Raw genomic sequence first — 13,473 nt, 5'->3', positions numbered from 1 at the left:
CTGAACCAAGGGCAGATGCTCAACCACTGAGCCACCCAGGTGCCTATTCTAAATCTTTTATATATTTTTTCAGCATAATATTTGATTCCCATAGCCCATAGGCTAGTTGTGAAGATAACTGCAGTGAGTATTTCCATTTCATCTGGTTAGAGCTCTGACTACAGGGCACCTGCAGAGCCATGAGAACCCCAAGGAGGGCACTTGGGTCAGTTGGGTGGAGGGGAAAGTGGGGTGCAGCTGGGCTTCCTGGCGAGTTGATATATGAGCTTAACCTTTAAAGCTGAGATAGGTAGGGTTTCCAGCTGAAGGAAATGGGAAGTTAAGGAGACCTGGAAACTTTGGGATGTCAGTATGTTTTAAACGACAGGGAAAGAAGGGCCATGTGGTTTCATGGGGTGGGGTCAAGGGATAGCATTTTTAATATCAAGGGAGAGGTATTTTTTTCTGAATTTTTCAAAATTTCCACAAAGAGTAGGTATTCCTTTGTGGGTAGAAAAAGTTAATTTTACACTGAAGAAAAAAATGAACCTCTGAGCATGGAATTGAAGAAGCTAAATCATAAGGCTTAGTAAGGGTAAGAAACACCTCGACCTGCAAGATTAGGGATGGGACACAGGACAGGGATCAGTGTTGGAGGATTGGAAGGAATGTGCATGTCATCTTTAATATCCATGTGCCTTCCTCCAGTCACTCTGGGGCCAGATGGTGACAGGTGCCTCCTAACTGAACCTGCCCTTCAGCCTTTCAACTTTCAAGCCTTACTGGGGGCCACTCAAGAATAATACCCCATTATCTATAACGAGGTCTTTCTGACTACCTTGGCAGTGAAATCTCTACAGCATTATCTCATCACACACTTCTAGTTTTCACTCACCATCATGTTCTTCTGCTCTTCGCTTTAAAATGCACAACTGGTATGGGACCTCATGTGTTTAAACTTATGTGCATGACGGACCCCTCCACAAATCTTTGTCAGACCGACTCGAATCCACTTATCCTTCAAGACAAGCTTATGCACCATCTCTTTTCTGCAGCCTTCCCTGACTTCTTCAGCTGGAAGAAACCTAGGTGTTGAAATGTTCCCTTTGGTACCACTTACGATTTGTCCTAAGCCAACAAAATGTAATAGTGATATTTTAGAGTGTAGAGAGTGATACATGGTATAGTGACACATATAGTGATGTATAATATATATTCTAGTTACGTATTCATCCTAAAACAGCAAAGTATATAGTGATCATGTTCCTGACTAGGTTGAAATTTCTAGAAGGGCAAGAACCATGTTCTACTTCTTGCTTCTTGGCCATATTCCACTTTAATACAGAGAATTCTCATCTTCCCTAAAAAAAAAAAAAAAAAAAAAAAAAGGTTGGAAGGCTAAGCTCATTTGTGGAAACAGACTCACGGACAGCCAAGGCAAGAGAAGGTGAGGGATGAGAGTACTCATAAAATAAGCAGTTAGAATACAGAGTCATTCCCTTAAGAGCTTGAAGAGAGCATAAATCTAAACAAACCCCAGAAGGAAGTGAGCCTGAGAAAGCACTGAGCATGAATAAGTGGATCACCTGGTACTCACGGTGGAGGGCCCAGATGCAGTTAGACAGGATGAATTGGAAATGGGCCATATTCACATGTTCCTTAGCGTTTGGTGGCCAAAGAACAATATGGATGCAGAAGAGACCTGAGAATATCTGAAGCAGAAATAAAGTAAGAAGAAAGATGGCAAGAGAAGAAGAAGGATATTTGTGAAGAGGGAGAGTGAGTCAGAGAAAGGTTCTTCAGAGGGGATGTGAGTCAGAGAGGAAGATTACATAATCGACTTGGCAGGATGTCTGCAAAGTGAGGACAGTGGTGAGGACGTCAATCCTGGATCTAGACAGGAGAGAGATCCAGAGAAGCCATGAGGGGCCTAATAATTGGGATGAGGTAAGAGTGACATGGTGTGGGTGGGGGTGAGGTGTTTTGGGGTGAGGGGAATCAGGCACAGTTTCTGTGAAGAAACCGTGGGAGGATGGAGGCCTAACAGGCGAGACAGTTGTGTTTGGCAAGGGATCACACTTAGCATCTTTGCAGTTGAATGGCATTGTACACCGGGAAGGGACTGGGGAGGTCTGGTTCAATACTCTCATTTGGCATTTAGGGAAAGAGTATGAAGTGTTTAATGTCACCCCTGGGCAGGCCTCATCACATGCTTCTCTGCTCTCCCTCTACCCCAGTCAAGCGAAACTGCTTTACTTCCCCACACCTGGCGTTCTTTCTCATTCATACCTGCACTTCTCAGTCTGGAATGTTCTTTTCTATAAAATCTTTGTTATTTGCCTCACTCCTATTCACATTATGGGTCTCTGCTGAAAAACATTTATTTAAAGCATCCTCTCCTTAGGAAGGACAAATCCCGAGCATTTGTCTCCTATTTCTAAACGTATAGGGGACAGACATATAGTTGCTTCTTGACTGTTGCTTTTCTAGATTGGAAATTCTTTTTTGTTGTTTTAATTTATTTTTTACTTTTAGTGTTTTTTTGAAGAGAGAGTGTGTGAACAAATGAATGAGGAGGGATTGAGGGAGAGAGAGAGAATCTTAAGCAAGCTCCACACCCAGCATGGAGCCCGAGATGAGCTGAGTCTCACAACCCTGAGATCATGACCTGAGCTGAAACCATGAGTTGGATGCTTAACCAACTGAGCCATCAAGGTACCCCCTGGAAATTCTATTTGGCCCCATCTTTGAGCACTATACTGGTCCTAGTGGTTGCCAAGGAAATAACTCTTGTTAGAAGGAAGGAAGGAAGGAAGGAAGGAAGGAAGGAAGGAAGGAAGGAAGGAAGGAAGGAAGGAAGGAAGGAAAGAAAGGATGGAAGGGAGCAAGGGAGGTACATTTTAAAGTTTTACCCCCAATTGTTGACAGAGCCTGCCATGCTTTTTCTAAAACTAAGCACAATCAGGCTTGATGTAGGTGTGGCTTGAGCATTTATATACAGATTGGGGTGGTTGGGCTTTTATTTCCCTAGTATTTTAACCATTGCTAAGTGTATGTTTCAGTGGCATTAAGTGCATACATGTTGTTTTGTAGCCACCCATCCTCACCACCACCCATCTCTAGAACCTTTTTGTTATCTCAGACAGAAACTGCACCCATTAAATAGTGATTCCTCTCCTCTGTCCCTCCAGCCACTAGCATCCACCATGCTACTTTCTGACTGTGAAGTTTGATTATTGAAGGTACCTCATAAATGGAGTAATACACTTTGTCCTTTTGAGTCTGGGTTATTCATTCAGCATAATGTGTTCAAAGTCCATGTTGTAGCATATATCAGAATGTTACCTCTTGCTAAAGCGAATAATAGTCCATTGGATATATATTTCACATCTTGTTTTCCCATTCATGAATCTATGGATATGGGGTGGAGGGACTGTTTTTACAGGAGGCCAGTATTTTAAGTCCTAGATATAAAATCTGTCGTGTAATCAAGTACCTGGTGCTGGTCGGTGGTGCCAAGGCTGGTAGATTCAAACAGCAAAGAAAGAGTAGATTGAGGAATCATCCATGTGCATGGCAAAGTCAACAAAAATGTCCAAGCACATGGAGGCTAGATAGGAGGGAGAAGAAATGCTTCAACTGGGCGCCAGCAGCCCTGCGGTGAAGACGGTAATGAAGATGCATGCCATGAATTCACATGGTAGTAATTTTTTTTTTTTTTTTTTTTTTTAGTAAATGGCAGTAAATCTTGGTAGTAAATCTTGAGAAGTGGTTGGACTTTGAGTCCAACCCTCAAATAAGACATCATCTTGGAGACAGAGGGGAGAGCTGGATGGAAGATGAAGGGGAGTTTGGCTCTACAAGGCACTTGGGGAAGATGCGATGGCAAAGGAAGAACCAGTGAAGTCTCCATTCAAAGCCACTCTACCATTTTCACAGAGGAAGAGCCCTCAGTGCTATGAGATCAATGAATAATCTATCCTAGAGTCCATTGCAATCCAAAGAACTGGACTAGCTTGGGCTCTTTTCTTCTCCTTGACTTTTCAGTAGTTAGGAAATAATTATTCATACTCGTTCCATCAAAATCCCTTACTTGCCTGAGTTCTTCCTCAGTGAAAGATTGGAACTGGATTAAACTCTTTTCCCTCAACGACTTCTCAGTTACAGTTTCCCTAAGCCTTGAATGACCTTTGAGTTGTCTGCCCCGTGTTCTCCCGGGTTAAAGAATAGTCAGATTTTTGTCTCATCCTGTTCGAAGCTGGTGTTCTTAACGGTCCGGGAACTCCATTCGGTCGTGCCATTGTCAGTGTGGCACTGGTCCTGCCCTGGTGAGGACGAGTGCCAGCATTTCTGCAAGCAGCTTGATGAGGGGGGCTCGTTAGGGGCCAAACTCATCAAGCTCAACCTCTCAGCCTAGAGGCAGAGCAAGTCACTTTCCAAGAGACTGCTGGTCCTGCGATTGTGTTGCCTTTTGGAGGTGGTTTTACTTTTTTTTAAATTTTTTTTTATTTCTCCTTCTGAAGTCCAGCTCGTTGGCCCATTTCAAGTTGCTTCTGATCTTTAACTGCTGCTCCTCAGCCCCTTGAATCCATCCTTGGGGAGGCTTTCATTGGTCACTTTGCAGAGTCCCCTCAGGCCAAGAAAGCCTCCCTCACTTTGTTTCTACTTAACCCTTGCCCTTCCTGGTGGTGAGGGGCCATCTCTGGGCCGCCTCCCTTGTAGTCTGTTATTATTTGCAGGTGATTAGCAGGTGGCTTCTAAGCAGAAAGGAACATTGCCCCAGGCTCCGCTCTCCCATAGGCTCTTGCCATTTTGCTACAAAAGAGAAAAATCGAGCCTTTGAACAGTGTATATATACTATTCATGTCCTCAGGAAGAGAGGAATGTCTATAAAATTTCAGGGACAGTATTAGATTTTACTCAGTTATCAGAGGGCTGAACTATTGGGTTATGGTGCGGATTGCTTTTGGAATTAAAAAGAAGCAGTTGCCCTAGCTAGGCGTCGGGTCTTTTAGTAAGAGCTTATTTGAGAATTTCTCTCTAGACACTAATCCCCCAACAAGTTGTATTCCAGTGAGACAGAGTGTCCATGAGATCTAGTAATTGGGGCTGTGTTGAGCTATTCTTCTTGCTGGGGGAGCCAGCCTGGTGACAGCACGCCGTGTTCAGCATTCCACCTGCACGCCGGCTACTCATTTGACCACATGAAAGCTCCCTTCCCTACCTCAGTCCTCCAGGCTTTTTTGTCACCGACTCTGCTACCTTCGGATCCCCCAGGGGAAATATTATATGCTTCTTTCAACATCTTGAGCTACTGTCCATGGCATTAAGTGAAACACATATATATATATATATATATATATATTTTTTTTTTTTTTTTTTTTTTTTTTTTCCCCTGAACCATTGCTGCAAATGCTGTGTCCTGCTAGGCTCTTCCCTCCCAAAAGGAGCCAGTTCATTCACCTGAGTTTTAAATTGCCAGTTTGTCTCCTATTGCTTTTTAGTTGAAAAATAAAATTAAAAGCCCATCAGAACTTCTTGTCCTCCTCTCCTGTGCAGAATAAACATGACCAAAGCACTCGATTTTTGGATTCGGGGTGTGCGGGAACCACATGAACATACACCGATTCAGTGCTGTTCCGTGGATGTTCTCAGTTTTGCTGGGCGGAGGCTGGTTGCGTCAAAGTCGCTGGTCGCGTAGCAGAGTAGGCCAGAAAGCAATTCCTCGGGTTCTCGGACTCTGGATTTAATTCTTTACGCATATACGAAGGTACAGTGTGTCCCTCAGAGCACCTGGCCAGATCCATCTGTTTCGGTGTGTCCCAGATGTGCCCAGACCTGCTGGGCAGGAGCCTGGCACTCTGTATTTTCACAAGCGCCCCAGGTGCCCCTTTGGGTCCAACAACGCTGGGAAACACTGATCCATTCATTCCCGGGTTTTGCTTGCCAAGCTGTACCGGATCTTGGGGTTGTCCGAGAGGGCGTGGAGTTGTTTATGTGGCCTTTTTCTCTTGCTTGGCTCAGAATCTTTTGTCCCAAGGAGATCATGAACATTGAACAGCAGGCCCATTTTAAACAAACCAGGAAAAGAGGGAGCCTGCTTTAAACAAAACAAAACAAAACAAAACACAACAACCACATACACACACACACAGAAACACACAAAAAACCCATAACCAAAAAACACAAACCGAGGGGTGTGTTCTCTTTTATTTGAGAATAACCTTAGGAGGTATAAAGTTGAAATAGTCCTCAGGGCTACTGCTGCTGTCTTGCTGGTCTCAACATGTTTTATATGACAACAGTAATAAAGGCTGTTTCACCATCCTGTTTAAATCACAAAACCAAGTGGATTCTTTGTTTCCCTGCATGAGAACTGCATGTGGTTCCTATTCCCTGATAAGGTGGCTCAGAAGAGTGACCTGTTGCGATGACCTGGAAATCTTCTCGAGTATAATCCTCTAGATAGTGGTAGATGATAGAGAAGAAAATCAGGAAGCTTTGACATGTGCTGGGGAGCTGCTGGATGTAAATACACATAAGGAAGACGGTGCACTTTTATTATCTATTGAATAAGGCAGGCTGGGGACTGAGGGACGATGGAACACAGTATCTTGGGTACATAATTGAGTTTCACATTTTCTCACCTTACCTGGTGCTGCTCTGCTGTTTGCCCCAGTCACATCTCTGCCCTGCCATCAGCACACCCAGGCTGGGGCCACAAACTGTAGCGACAACAAAAAAAGCCACGACATTAGCCTTTCGTGTATTTGCCGCACTCTTTGGATTGCCATGGCAACAATAGTTTTAATTATGGAGAGGCACAACGATAACTTGTATATCAGATGTGGCTCACTTTTCCCTGTGGACAAAACTCTGATTTGAGAGCGGCTTTGTATGTGGATTTTCCTTCTAGGCTGGATTTTATTATCTGCTCTAACAGACAGCTCTTTCGCTCCATGGAATGAACCAGAGAAAGCTGAAGGACTACTGGCTGAAGGGGCTGCTGGACAGAGGCCCTGGTGGAGACGACTGGACCCTTTTGTCTCAGAGGCAGCCCGGTGCGCTCATCCCCTAGGGATTTCAGAACCAAGCAAGCCATTGCTCTCAAGGGCTGCTCTTGGCTTCCCCTGTTGACCAGTGGAAAACCATGCGTTGGGACAGAGACTTGCACGAAGTACCATCTGGTAGTCATCCTTGACAACCTTCAGGATTATGCTGGGGGTGGGGGGCTGCTCACAGGTAGTTCCATTGCAGTAGCAGGCATGGGAATGCAGAAATCACAGCAGCTCTCCAATCAGAGCTGTGGGGGGAAAAGGCAGGAGAGAGCACATCTTCCTATGCATGTGCCCCCTCCTACCCCCAACCCCTCTTTGTTTCTGGATCTGCTTGCCCATCCTTTGAATTTCTTCACAGGCTTGAAGAGATACCACACCACATCTAAATATTTCTGGGCTTCCTCATTCTGAAAGCTCTTGCAAAGCTAAATAATCTTCCCCTTAGGTAAACATAAATCATTGTCTACCTTCTTTGCTCCTTGAGTAGACCTTTTGATACATTCATTAATTATGGCCGCTGCCTGGTGGCACAGCGATGGCTGAGTCACTGCTGTGAGCATCTTTCCTGGAACGCCCCCATTTGTGACACCGAGCCCTAAAATCCCATTTGGTGTTAAAGAGGCCATTCTTTGCGATGGACAGCTGGTTGGGAGCGAGTAGCAGCAACATGCCTGCAAAAGGCAGCAGTGTGGTCTCAGGAGTGAGGGTAGGAGAGGGAGGACACAGGGGACATTGATGGAATGATGTTGTCCTTACACAGGGTGCAGCTGTTTCGAATCTCTGGCAACCCCGGAATAAGACCTTGATCCTCTGCTCTGTAGATCTGCAGCCTCCATCAATAGGGCCAGTTCATCACAATCCCGGCTTTGGAAGGCCAGAATGCCCATGCAGAACTGTTTAGAAATAGGCACCATGGTTCTGCTTTCTGATCCTTTCCCACATTATTAAAAAAAAAAAAAGAAAGAAAAGAAGGTCCTGATTTTTGGTAAATCTTGCTTAACTAATGACACAGTCTCTGTTTGTTTTGCTTCCACATTCGGGAAGCTTTGCGGCTATGATTTTGATTTTGGAGTTTAGGCATGTTAATTAAGCCTTTGTTTGAAAGCAGAGGGGTTCTGTTTCTTGTTTGTTAGTTTAATAAGATTTTGTGTTAAGAATGGCACTGAGAATCTGTCAGAATTAGCTTGGCTGCATATGTGTAGCTCAGTGCTTTGAGACTCTTGAAATGTCTGTTTTTAGGACATCAGCAGGGGGCTAATGAAAAGGCTTTGTTGATTTTAACGAATTGCAAGCCACTGTAGCCAAAATAAATATAATCTGCTTTTTGGATTAGTTGTCACAGATGATTTTACCTACTAACAGTGATTAAGGAACCCGAGTGGACCAGAAACATAGCAGCTCTCCAGTGACTCCTGCTAAAATAGCAATAAACAGAAGTAAATAAAGACTTAGGGCATTAGTTATCTTTAATAAACAGTGACACCAAATATACTGTGTGCAGGCGTGAAGAGGTGGGAGTGGGGGTGTCGGGGAGACTGGGGTGTCAAATACGTGCAAGGCACCCGATCGCTTAAAAAAAACCCAGAGCGCTCGCTGGTGACGTTCGTCTGGTGTAGTTGTACCTCATTAGGAAGTGGTGAGAAAGCCAGAGCCATCTCCTGCTTTCCCAGCCCCCCTCCAACACCAATTCCAGTCATTGTCATTCTGCTCTCTCCTTCCCGTGGACTCTGGGACCAACGTGGAAATCCTGCAACTATAGGATTAGAGTATGAAAATCAAGGACATGCTAATTATTTGTGTAATTATTAACCTCCTTGCTGCAGTGATGCTACCCAGCCATGAGCGGGAGGCCAGCACTGTATCCTTCCCTGTATTTTTCTACCCGGATGAGAATGACTTACCCTGGCTGGCAAATGTGGTGCTCAGATTTCCCCGGGACAGTCTCATGGTGTTTTCCCTCATTGCTGCTTGACCCAGAGAAGAGGTTGTGGCTGAAAGCGTCTCAGGTGCAGTGTCTGAGGACCCGCCGATAGATGCCTTTGGTAGGCCAACATCATAGTGGGTTTGGTGTGGGTTGGTTTTTTTTTTCTTCTGATTTTTAATCTCATCGAATATTTTATTTTATTTTATTTTATTTTATATTTTATTTTATTTATTTTATTTTATTATTTTATTTATTTATTTATTTATTTTATTTTATTTTATTTATTTTATTTATTTCATTTATTTATTTTATTTTATTATTTTATTTTTTATTTTATTATTTTATGTTTTATTATTTTATTTTATATATTTTTAAGATTTTATTTATTTATTCATGAGAGACAGAGAGAGAGGCAGAGACACAGACAGAGGGAGAAGCAGGCTCCCTGCAGGGAGCCCGACATGGGACTCGATCCCAGGCCTCCAGGATCACACCCCAGGCCGAAGGCAGGTGCTCAACCACTGAGCCACCCAGGGATCCCCTCATCGAATATTTTAAACCATGCTGTGGACATGCTCACCTTAGATGGCAAAGCAGGTGACAAACAGAGCTTTCCCTAACTTCTTTCTCCCCTGGAGGGTGGATACTGTTGTATTTGTTTACAGATGCAGAAACTGGTGTGCCCGAGGCCTGCAGATGAGTCCTGGCAAAGCCCAACAATAGAACAGTGGCCTTCTCGTACCCTTGGGAAACCCACGTGTTAGTTGTACCACTGACTGGCCAAAAGCAGCGCATAGGCCCACTCAGGGGTTTCAAAGATGATAATCTCACCCTTGGCTGTCCACCCTCAAGAACGAATTGCTACTGTTTCTTAACTTTTTTTTTTTTTTTTAAATAATCTAGACATTTGCTAGTATTTTTTTTTTAAGTATTCCTTTTTTTTAAAGATTTATTTATTTATTTATTCATGATAGACATAGAGAGAGAGAGAGAGGCAGAGACACAGGAGGAGGGAGAAACAGGTTCCACGGTGGGAGTCCGAGACGGGACTCGATCCTGGGACTCCAGGATCGTGCCCTGGGCCAAAGGCAGGCATCAAACTGCTGAACGACCCAGGGATCCCTGTTTCTTAAGTTCTTAGCGTGTGCCAGGCACTGTGCTGAGTGCTTTGCCCATAACGTGCTTTCTGATGCCTTACAGCAACAAATCTTTTCGTTCTGTAAATATTTCTTGAGCCATCCCCTGTACCCGGCTCTGCTGCAGAGATACACAGCAGGGATTAAAATCGATCCGAATTCCTGCCCTCTGGAAGTCTTTGTTCCACTGCGAGGAGTTAAGACAACATGATACGTTTTAAAATAGTTATTATGGGGGCGCCTGGGTGGCTCAGCTGTTGAGCTTCTGCCTTTGGCTCAGGTCTTGATCTCAGAGTCCTGGAATCGAGTCCCACATCGGGCTCCCTGCATGGAGCCGGCTTCTCCCTCCGCCTGTGTCTCTGCCTCTCTCTGTGTGTCTTTCATGAATAGATAAATAAAATCTTTAAAAATAAATAAATAAAATAGTTATTATGGTAGAAGGTGGTAAGTGCCGTGGAGGGAACGCAGAGGTAGGGAGGTGCTGCGGTTCTAGAAGAGGCGGGTAGGAAAGATTAGCAGGTGGCATTTGAGCAAAGACTTGATGGGGGTTAGGTTGCAGCCATGCAGGTGCCTGAGGGGTGGATGCACCTGCCTGAGGGGTGCATGCGAGGGGAAGCAGTGCAGCGACCCTGGGAAAGGAGCCACCCTGGAGTGTTCTAGGGAAGAAACAGAAGAATGGGAGAGGTCATTGTGGCGAAGAGGCCAGATGTGAAGGAGTTCACAGCCCCTTGTAAGGACTTGGCCTTTTACCACGAAGAAGATGGGAAGCCCCTGGGAGTTTTCAGCAGAGGAGGGACATGCCCTCTTACATTTTCAGACCCTAAGAGGCAGGTTGCATTTCCTCATTTTACCGATGGAATGCAGGGAGCGCAGAGTAAGTGCAGTGGAGCACTTGGAAAAGTCGCAGTGTGACCAAGGCCCAGAGCCCCCAGCACCCCAGCTGCGCTCCGCCTCCTGCCGAAACACTGGGCTGGTGTCTACGTGATGTTTTTCTTTCCACCAAATGGGAAAGATCTTGTAAATGTTATTTTTAGATGATCTCTTTTGAATATCTGGAGTCAGAGACTTGTGTAACCAGACCTTTCGGGATAAACATTAGCCTCATTAAATTCATTTTCCAAACAAGAGAGCAGAATATATATATATAGTAAAATCCGTAAATTGGGTAAAACTGCCATAGGTCACACAAGCAGGAAAGTGTCAGATCTGGAATTTTTTTTTATAATGATTTTATGTATTTATTCACGAGAGACAGAGAGAGAGGCAGAGACACAGGCAGAGGGAGAAGCAGGCTCTCCCTGCGGGGACATCAATGTGAGACTCGATCCCAGGACCTCGGGATCACGACCTGAGCCCAAGGTTGATGTTCAACCACTGAGCCACCCGGGTGTCCCACAGATTTGGGACTTTAATCTAGTTCTGCTGCCTGACTCCGAATCTAATGCCCTGCTTAGGCCATCATGCTGCCTCTACTACAAGCTTATAACATTAGACAAGGAATGAGGTTTCTGTTCTACTTGCACTGAGCCGATGCCTGTAATAGTGACCTTAATATGTGGTTCCTTCTTTTCACCAGTTCTTCCATGCTCCAGGACAGATCTTGGGGTAGATGTCTGATGACCAGATAAGCAGGTATTGAAACCCTGTAGCGAGGGAAGGCAGCCATGGTATTGCATATAGTAGTCAATTGAGGACAGTCCCCAGATTTCCTTTGCTCTAAGTCAGAAATTTCTTTTCCAAATTCTATAAACCACCACTAAGTGATAATAGACCATACTGAATATCTGTAAAGGTCTATTCTTCGTGGCATCATTAAAGATTCTCAACTAATCCCTTGGTGAAAGGCTATGCCTGGTTACATATTCAGTCTTGCCTCCTTATATATGGACAAATGAACACAAAACCCCGACTTTTCTGTTTTCTGGGTCTTCTGTGCAACTTTGATGGGTGTTCGTTATCTTGACCAAATCTTTCGTAAGATTTAAATAATCTTGTGTTCTTCTGTGAGGAGCCATGCCTTGCTATGCCAAGACCAAATTCCGGGTCTGGCTTTTTTGTTTTTTTTTTAATTTTTAAAAAAGATTTTATTTATTTATTCCACGGAGGGAGGGAGAGGAGAGGAGAGGAGAGAGAGAGAGAGAGAGAGAGAGAGAGAGAGGGACAGCACGCACAAGCAGTGGGGGAGTAGCAGAGGGAGAGGGAGAAGCAGGCTTCCTACAGAGCAGGGAGCCGGATGTGGGGCTTGATCCCAGGACCCCAGGATCGTGACCTGAGTGGAAGGCAGACACTCAACCAACTGAGCACCCAGGCGCCCCTGGGTCTGGCTTTTGGAGGAGACCTTATTATATCTAAAATCTTCAGCATTTTGAGGAACTAAACAGTAGTTTTGTAGCATGAGCACAGCATTGCTAGTTTCCTTTTCTAAATAACCTTGGATTTCGACCTTGTCCGTTTTACCAAGGAAGCACTGCTATGTGAATGAATGATATACAATTTCATTTTGCTTCTTGCAGAAGTCTTCCCCGAGTATATTTCTGGAGTCATCACACAGTGTCGTTCTACCTTCTTCTAGGGTTTACCTGCCATCTACCACCGTTTCCCTGAATAACCTAAGAGGATGTCTGCGATACTCAGCCCTAGACTTATTAGAATAAAATGTAATACAGGTGCTCTGTTCATTTTCCATGGAAGTCTTAGGTGCCTGGCATTTTGAAATAAGAGGAAGTAATTATCTTGTTATACTACTATCCACTGACAGGTGGGATGGACCTGTGCAAAAGCTTGATTCTGCTTAAAATTCAAATTAACACCCGGTCAGCTCTGCGGTAGGATAGAAATGTGATATTCCTCCCACATGCAGGACTAATTTGGGTGTGCAGTAGTAGGAGTTGCTTTTGTCTGATTTCCAGAGAAGAGGCCTAGCTACGGTGATAGCCTGTTTGTTTTTCCCTTATGTTCTTTAAGACAAGAGAGAAAAGAGCGTATTCTGTTTTAATAAGTTATTAAGGAAGCAGACTTTGTTTCCTAGAAAATATAGTTCACCTAGCACAGGATTGATCCTGGTTGGTGTTCCCATTTCAGAGCTGGTTTTCTGTTTGAGCTCAGGGCTCTCGCTGTGTGATTGGCCTCCTCACCAAAGCCTTGGAAATAGGCTGTGTCTCAGTTCAAACCCATAAGTGCGGTTCCTGGAGTGATTAACGATAAATTGAACGTAGAAGTATTGGTGCCGTGTAGATGGCGTTTTCCTTACAAAGGGACAGGCAACTGTCCTTTGCTCAGCAGGTGACTTGGAATTAGCAAACCCTTGGCTCTGGCGGATAGAGCAGGAACCCAAGGAAATAGGCGTACAAGGCCTTCTTCATCTTTTTTTTTTTTA

At 44.5% G+C, this 13,473-nt stretch overlaps 1 protein-coding gene and 1 long non-coding RNA gene across 27 annotated transcripts in view; both read left to right on the top strand.

Annotated features, from left to right (window-relative positions):
• Positions 1–13,473, top strand: part of ESRRG (estrogen related receptor gamma) — a 615,477-nt gene that overhangs the window by 191,474 nt on the left and 410,530 nt on the right. The gene's annotated exons all lie outside the window — the stretch shown is intronic.
• Positions 2,636–5,507, top strand: LOC119868037. The gene is made up of 2 exons (XR_005385699.1): positions 2,636–2,694; positions 3,712–5,507. It is a non-coding gene; the product is annotated as an uncharacterized LOC119868037 (long non-coding RNA).

This window comes from Canis lupus, chromosome 38 (assembly GCF_011100685.1).
Source record: "Canis lupus familiaris isolate Mischka breed German Shepherd chromosome 38, alternate assembly UU_Cfam_GSD_1.0, whole genome shotgun sequence".
Classification (NCBI taxonomy): Eukaryota; Metazoa; Chordata; class Mammalia; order Carnivora; family Canidae; genus Canis; species Canis lupus.
This window is presented reverse-complemented; position numbering and strand designations above follow the sequence as displayed.